Source organism: Sycon ciliatum, chromosome 3 (genome assembly GCF_964019385.1).
Source record: "Sycon ciliatum chromosome 3, ocSycCili1.1, whole genome shotgun sequence".
NCBI classification, from domain to species: Eukaryota; Metazoa; Porifera; class Calcarea; order Leucosolenida; family Sycettidae; genus Sycon; species Sycon ciliatum.
In genome coordinates, this window is record NC_088645.1 from 17,074,943 (window position 1) to 17,082,348 (window position 7,406).

The following is a 7,406-nucleotide window of genomic DNA, read 5'->3' on the forward strand; positions in this document are numbered from 1 at the left end:
GTAACGCTATTTTTTACGGTACTCGTACCTTGATCACCCAAATAGCGTTGAAGCTGCAGCAACGTTATGGGGGCTGATTTATCGTTGTGACCAACGGTACGTGTTTTGGCCAAATATTGCATAGTCCGTACGCATTTCACCTTGTATCGCGTATATGGTGACAAAAATGGTTGTACCGCGCGAAATCAAAGCTATTCTCGTGGCAACAGCGTACTAAAAATAGCGTGCATCTTGCTAAAGGTCGAACCCAAATGACGGTATTTTCCCCCTTACGATAATACCGTTACAACATAACGTTTTTTGCTAAGGGTGTCTATTGTCAACCAGCAGCTTCTCGCCAGTACCGTCAGAAATCATGGTACTGTTGAATCTGCATACCGTATTTCCTCGATTAATGGACCCTGCTCGAATAATAGACCATGCTCAAATAGTAGACCCTCCTACAAGTACAAAGTTAAGTGTAGAGGCCTCACGGAAAAATAGTAGACCATGCCCGAATAAGAGACCCGGTCGAAGTTCTATATTATGACGTGTTAAAAATCCACCATTTCCAGCGATGTACCGATGAAAATATAGTGGACCGTGCTCAAGTAATGGACCATGCCCAAAATAAGAGACCGGGGCCCTCTTCAAGAAATGTAGATGAGCCTGGACCGAAGTGTTCAACCATGCTGTCCAGTGTTGTTGTCTGATGATTGCCTCGTGCGTGAAACTCGGAGTAACACCGAAATCTTCATCCTCTACAGGCTAGTCTTCTTCCGAATCCTAGTATTGATTTGGCAAGAGGGCCGTCACGTCAATGCAGCACAAGCAGAGGTGTGGACAATCATAAGCACGTGTGCCCACTGCACTGCCTGTAGTAGACTGTCCCTGAAAATCACACTGACAGCCACAGTCTCGGATTGTTGCAGTGATTCCAAGCGCCAGTACCGTTCCGTATTTATAATAATTATAATAATCTTTATTATCTAGCCATACGATAATCAGCCTTTGGGGGGGGGGGGGGGGGGGGGTAATCCTGAAATTTTCAGGATTACCCAAGGCCAAAGGCTGATTATCGTATGGCTAGAAAAAAAATTTAATAAATAATCTGATAATTCGAGTGTATCTAGCTACAGTCTACACTACTGTCACTAGGCTACATGTTGTAGTTTTTGTAGTAAGTACATGACTGTATTACTATTACTAGTATTAGTTAGTTAGTTCGTGTAACATGTTCACCTGCACTAGCCTAGGCTGCTGCATGCAGTTCACTGTGAGTGTGACCAAGAGTAGATAAACTGCTGTGACGAGTCACGATTGTCACGACATGACAATCATCGTTTACAAGTGCATGTACTGAGTTTTTCGAGTGACCGTGTGACTGTGTGACTTTGCGTTACATGAACTGCATGCCAGTTTCTGGTCCGCCTTTGCATTAGTAGACGTATTCAAGAGCATTGAGTACGTTTACTAGCTGTCAAGCGCTCAACACGAATCAATCCCGGCATGTTGGAGAAAAGCCAGATCGGAATGAATCCTTCTTCGCGATAAAACTGTCTCTCAGCGGCCGTGCACGACGAACCTATCCTGACGTGCGTTCGGGTATTCGCTGGAACATGCAGTTTGTTATGATGACAATGTGGTCGTCGTGGGATGTCTCTCCGTGGCCAAGCGTGGCAGAATGTGAACCTTCAACTGGACGCTACGCTGAATATACGGCAAGGGAACGAGGAAGAAGCAAACGCACTCGTTTCAAGTTGTGGATGTTGCAGTTTGTTGGTTTTAGCTAGCGAATAGCGTGGCACTTCCGAGCAGTGCGCAGTGGCTGAGAGGAACTGCAAGCTGAGCTGGGTGAAGAAAAGGAGGACAGAGTGGACGTTCCTAAAAAGGTAAGTCACTCGATAATTACTTTGTTTGGTGGGTCCGGTTGTAAAGAAGTGTCTTCATTAGCCGAAAAATTCCGCTCCCCACTTTCTTGACGGACACAGGCTTGACCAGTACACACAGGTGAAGGCCTACGTCCTCCTAGCTCTGTCAGTAGTACTAGTACTCATGAGTCATGTGTTGGCCACTGCACAGTATGTATGTGCCAGTACTACTAGTTGCTGTGGCGTCCTCCTTGTGTCTCTCCCCACCGCCCCTAGGCCCTGCTCATGTTCATGTTGTAATGATTATGTTGATGTGTAGTAGTGAAGAGCAAGGAGTTGTGCGTTGCACTTGTTGTATAATGTTCTGAGTAGACTACTAGGAACTCGGGCCGCAGTAAAGAATGCCTACACGATATAAGCCTTATGCACAGCGGATTGGTGTACAAAATCCTATGGAATCTGTAGGCCGGCCGTTTGGGTGTTGAACGTACAGTACACATAGTCATTATACCCAATTATGTATATTGCTATATCCACTCTGAAATGTGCCCTGAAGCCCTCTTTCCGATACAACGGCTTTTTCGGAAACAGATCTAGAGCTGCTATTCATCACCTGTATCCAACGTGATGAAGCGGAAAAATCGAATGTCTTCCATTGATTGTTTGGCTGAATTGGTCAAATATGCATATAGCACACCAACGGGATTTCGTGCATCCGTACAACGTGGTGCATAAGGTCAATAATTGTTCTATCCCTCGAACTCATGAATATTAAAAGTACTTAGTTGGTAGCTGGCTTGGCTACTACTTGGTGTGTGTGTAGACATACGTTGCCGGTTACTTTAAGGCGCCACTGCTGCTTTTGCACAGAGTGGCTGCAGAGTGCAGTTCCTGTGACAGTATAACCCCTCTCTTCAGGCACACACCGCTGAGAGTCTGTGTAATCCTAGATTCCTATATCTACGCGTTGCGGAACAAACGTGTGCTTCTAACCAGGCGCGTGCCCCGTATGGGTTCCTGGGTGCCCGGAACCCCCCCCCCCCCTTTTTCGTTCAAAATGCAGGATTTTGCTTTATTTTTTTAATATTTTCACGGGGGAGGTCCCCCGGACCCCCCCCCTTGAAGGGCACCGGCGCACGCGCCTGCTTCTAACCACTCATGTACATGAACTGCAGTTTGGGCTTTTGGGGGCTGAAAGAACCCCTGCCATTGACCTAACGGTTAGCTGGTGTCTTAATGACTGCATAACTGCCCTGTACCAGGCTGTAATAACCTGTTAGGCTGTTACACATACATGTATTTTGTTCTGCAAGTACAGGTAGCACTCTTGCAGTAAGTACATGGCATTGCTGGGATTTGCATGCAGGTGACATTGCAGCCTAACATGTTACCCATCACTCTAGATCAGGTGGTGGATTTACCGGGTGTTATCGGTCAGGTAGTGGATTTACCGGGTGTTAGCGGTCATGTGGTGGATTTACCGGGTGTTAGCGGTCAGGTGTTGGATTTACCGGGTGTTATCGGTCAGGTGGTGGATTTACCGGGTGTTATCGGCCAGGTAGTGGATTTACCGGGTGTTATCGGCCAGAACTTAGAAGTTGCGACTTCGGCGGTAATAGTCATGAAGTTGATTGTTCCAACTAGGAACACACGCTTCTTGCCGAACTTGAGTCAGTCAAGTGTCATTATCGGCCAGGTAGTGGATTTACCGGGTGTTATTGGCCAGGTAGCTTACCGGGTGTTATCGGTCAGGTGATGGATTTATTATTATTATAAGCACGGCCGCGTTGCTGGGGCCCCCATTGGATGGAGGTTGCCCAGGTTCGCATGTGCCAAACTGATTATGCCAACGCCTCATGACGAAAACATACAGAGAGAAACAAAACATGGGGAAACGAAACAAGAACAGTATTCGATCGTACAAGCAAAAAGGAAGCTAAACGATACCAAAAAAAACCCAAAACCAAAAACAAACAAAATATTCAACGAAGGAGAAATGGAACGGCGGACAGACTACATGAAATTGAAAACACAAGAGCATGGACAGAGTTGAAGGGAGGACGTGAGAGGAGAAGACTAGGGGAAGGGTACACTTAGGTAGAATGAGAAGCGAATGGGAGGTGAACAAAAGAGAAACTGGAAAAAGAACCAGCATACACAGATGACAAATCACGAACGAAAAAGAAACAGAGAAAACAAAACAGTGAGGACATGGCAAGCTGACCTGCGAGGAATTGGTGATGGTGGGGGAGCTGGGTGGTGGTGGTCCAGACTCCTTGGCCTGCACCACTGGCTCTGATGTAAAGTCAACCTTATTAAGCAACGATTCCAGGCTCTCCATGACGAATCCGCATCAGTGTCCACATCCACCCGCGTCAGATCGCATCAGTGTTGTCCACCCGCGTGAAATCATCCGTGGAAGCCAGTCTGGAATGGAGCATGGAGGCGCTGGAGCCAGCTGCAGTCCACTCCTCAGCGATGGTCTGCCCGTTTGATAAAAACTGTCTCTCTCCGAAGAGAGAGAAGAAAAGCGTTACCTTCTCCAACCGAACTATGGATTCACCGGGTGCTATCGGTCATGTGGTGGATTTACCGGGAGTTATCGGTCATGTGGTGGATTTACCGGGTGTTAGCGGTCAGGTGGTGGATTTACCGGGTGTTAGCGGTCAGGTGGTGGATTTACCGGGTGTTGGCGGTCAGGTGGTGGATTTACCGGGTGTTAGCGATCAGGTGGTGGATTTACCGGGTGTTATCGGTCAGGTGGTGGATTTACCGGGTGTTATCGGCCAGGTAGTTTACCGGGTGTTAGCGGTCATGTGGTGGATTTACCGGGTGTAAGCGGTCAGGTGGTGGATTTACCGGGTGTTATCGGCCAGGTAGTTTACCGGGTGTTAGCGGTCAGGTAGTGGATTTACCGGGTGTTATCGGTCATGTGGTGGATTTACCGGGTGTTATCGGCCAGGTAGTGGATTTACCAGGTGTTAGCGGCCAGGTGGTGGATTTACCTGGTGTTAGCGGCTGTTGTGAGTTCCCACGGGAATGGAATGGACACGATATTTTACTTATTTACTTTACTTGGTGAGGTCATTGTCATGGATGTTGTCATAACTACATACTATTTACCAGTACATGCAGTGGACCTTGCCAATGGAGACTCTCGTGTGGGCATGCGACACGTGTAGTTATTCGCGAGTTGTAGTTCGCGGGGTTGAAAGTATGCTGTCAAAATAGTTACTCAGTACTAGGTCCGAAGGTAGTGCTGTTATTCGTGTGTTGTTGTTATAGGCTTATAGCTAAGCCGTAGCCGAGGTTGTTATACCTGCGGTTTGCTGTATTCTGCCTATTTACTGCCTATACTAGAGTGCTGTTCAATGAAAAGTTGAAAACTGATAGTGTGGGTCAAGTACAAGACTCAGTGCACACCGAGCGCTGTGTAGCCCTGGGTCTGCAAACACTGGGCTGTGTAGGGTGCAGGGCAGAAACTCGGCTCACTCTCACTCGATCCGATTCAGTCATTGGTCATGCAGCAGCAGTGTAGAAATAATAGAAAAGCTGACAGGATTGCTTTTCTAAATTAGGGATATGCACAGTAGTTTTGCCAGGACAGTGTCTGTGAGGTTCGCATGAACTGAGAGGGTTGGTGCTTGAAATGTCAGGCCAACTGGGTGTGTAGTAACCAGAGTATAGAGAGCAGCTGTGTGTTGCGCCGCATCAATGGCTTACACAGTACAGGGAGAGGGAAACGGACCAACCAGTCACCTTACCTGCATTGTGTCTGCTATGTGAAGTACATGTACTTAAAAAATTTTTTTTACTATGTTCACATACCCAACTCGTAAATAATTTATGTCTTGTATAGTATACTCTTACTTAGAGTATCTACGTGTTTGTACTCATACTCACCCATTTTTACATATACATGCACCAAGGGAGACTTTGTTTTACAGGTAGCATTTCATGGATGTGAGTGCACGTCCACTGTACTAGAGAATGCGAGTACCACTTCTGCACAGTATGCTGTATGCATAGCTAGGTGGGAGTGCGGCTGCCACTACTCCTGCGTGTACTGGATAACACGTAGTTTGAGCTACGCAGTCCACCTCAGGATCATACTGCAAGGTTGATTGGCCTGGGTATCAGAGACCTGACAAAGTGACAGGTTCTAGCTGTTAGGAGTAACTTAGATGGCCCGTATGTCCCATCATGTGCAGTGCACATTGCATTGAACTTTAGGTATAACCTTAGGCTTAGGCTTAGGTGACTCATTCGTGTTCTACGATACATGAACGTATGCCTGGAAGGATGTGTATTTGGAGTTTCCACTGACATTTCAATAAGCTTTTGTGGTAGCTATTGAGCTGCGTCTGGCACGTGTGTTGGGTACTATGATGATAGAATGCCACCGTCTCCCTCTTGGGAAATTGGCAACTGGTTCTCCTGCCATGTTTTCTCCTCTTTGATGATGCTTCCCGTAGTATGCTTCCTGTACTTGCTGTGCGCTGTTAGAGTGGTGTTTGTCAGCATGTCACGGTTCTGGCTTCAGTTGTTGCTGCTTCAAGAAGAGGAAAACTCAGTGTTTCCCACTTAAAAATAGCACTCATGCTAAGGGTTTCGTTGATAGGTACATGCCTTCACTACCGGTTCCAATGTGTTATTCTCAGTACATGCCTTCACTACGGGTTCCAATGTGTTATTCTCAGTACATGCCTTCACTACGGGTTCCAATGTCTTATTCTCAGTACATGCCTTCACTACGGGTTCCAATGTCTTATTCTCAGTACATGCCTTCACTACGGGTTCCAATGTCTTATTCTCAGTACATGCCTTCACTACGGGTTCCAATGTGTTATTCTCAACTTTGTGCACAAACTCTCTCTTATCTGTGAAATTGCACCAGACTGCCTGCCCAGTGGCTATGTGGCTGTGTGGGTGTTTGGCAGTGTTCATCGCTCAGTCAGTGTGGGTGGTGACATGTTGGTGCAGTGCGAGCAGCGTTGGGCAAATTTGGGCACAGTGCATGCTTAGTAAGTGAACGCACGTTGTATGTGTGCCGTACGCTTCTAGACACTTGTATGTGTGCCGTACGCTTCTAGACACGTTGTATGTGTGCCGTACGCTTCTAGACACTTGTATGTGTGCCGTACGCTTCTAGACACTTGTCCACGTCATCCTGGTGGCAGGTAAACACACACATGCACATGCACACACCTCGTAAGTGTACCCATCGGCCATGTCTAGTAAGTGTACGCGTCAAAATACGCTTTCAACCTGCCCGCATATTTGCCCCTTAGCCAGTTTGGCTACACGTAGAGTTAAACTTATGAATAGTGAACACTGGCTTAGTACAGTTGCTGCCCGTGCTGCCAATGCGCGTCCCTCCAATGTGTCAACATCCACTTCAGCGCCACTTACCTGTTTCGTGTAAATAACGGAAATTCTGCTTCTCTCACGACACTTGTACATGCTGTGCAGTAGAGACAGGGGTCTGTAGGAGTGAGCGGACAAGTAAGACTTCATCCCGGACTTTTACTGTACGGTATTATAGTGGAACTCTGA

General features: G+C 47.1%; 1 protein-coding gene across 1 annotated transcript in view; it reads left to right on the forward strand.

Moving 5' to 3' along the window:
* Positions 1–1,495: 1,495 nt before the first annotated feature.
* LOC135811591 (uncharacterized) overlaps positions 1,496–7,406 on the forward strand; it is a 26,070-nt gene continuing 20,159 nt past the window's right edge. The window contains exon 1 of the mRNA XM_065324826.1: positions 1,496–1,871. The gene's annotated coding sequence lies outside the window, so the exon portion shown is untranslated. The remainder of the gene's footprint in view (positions 1,872–7,406) is intronic.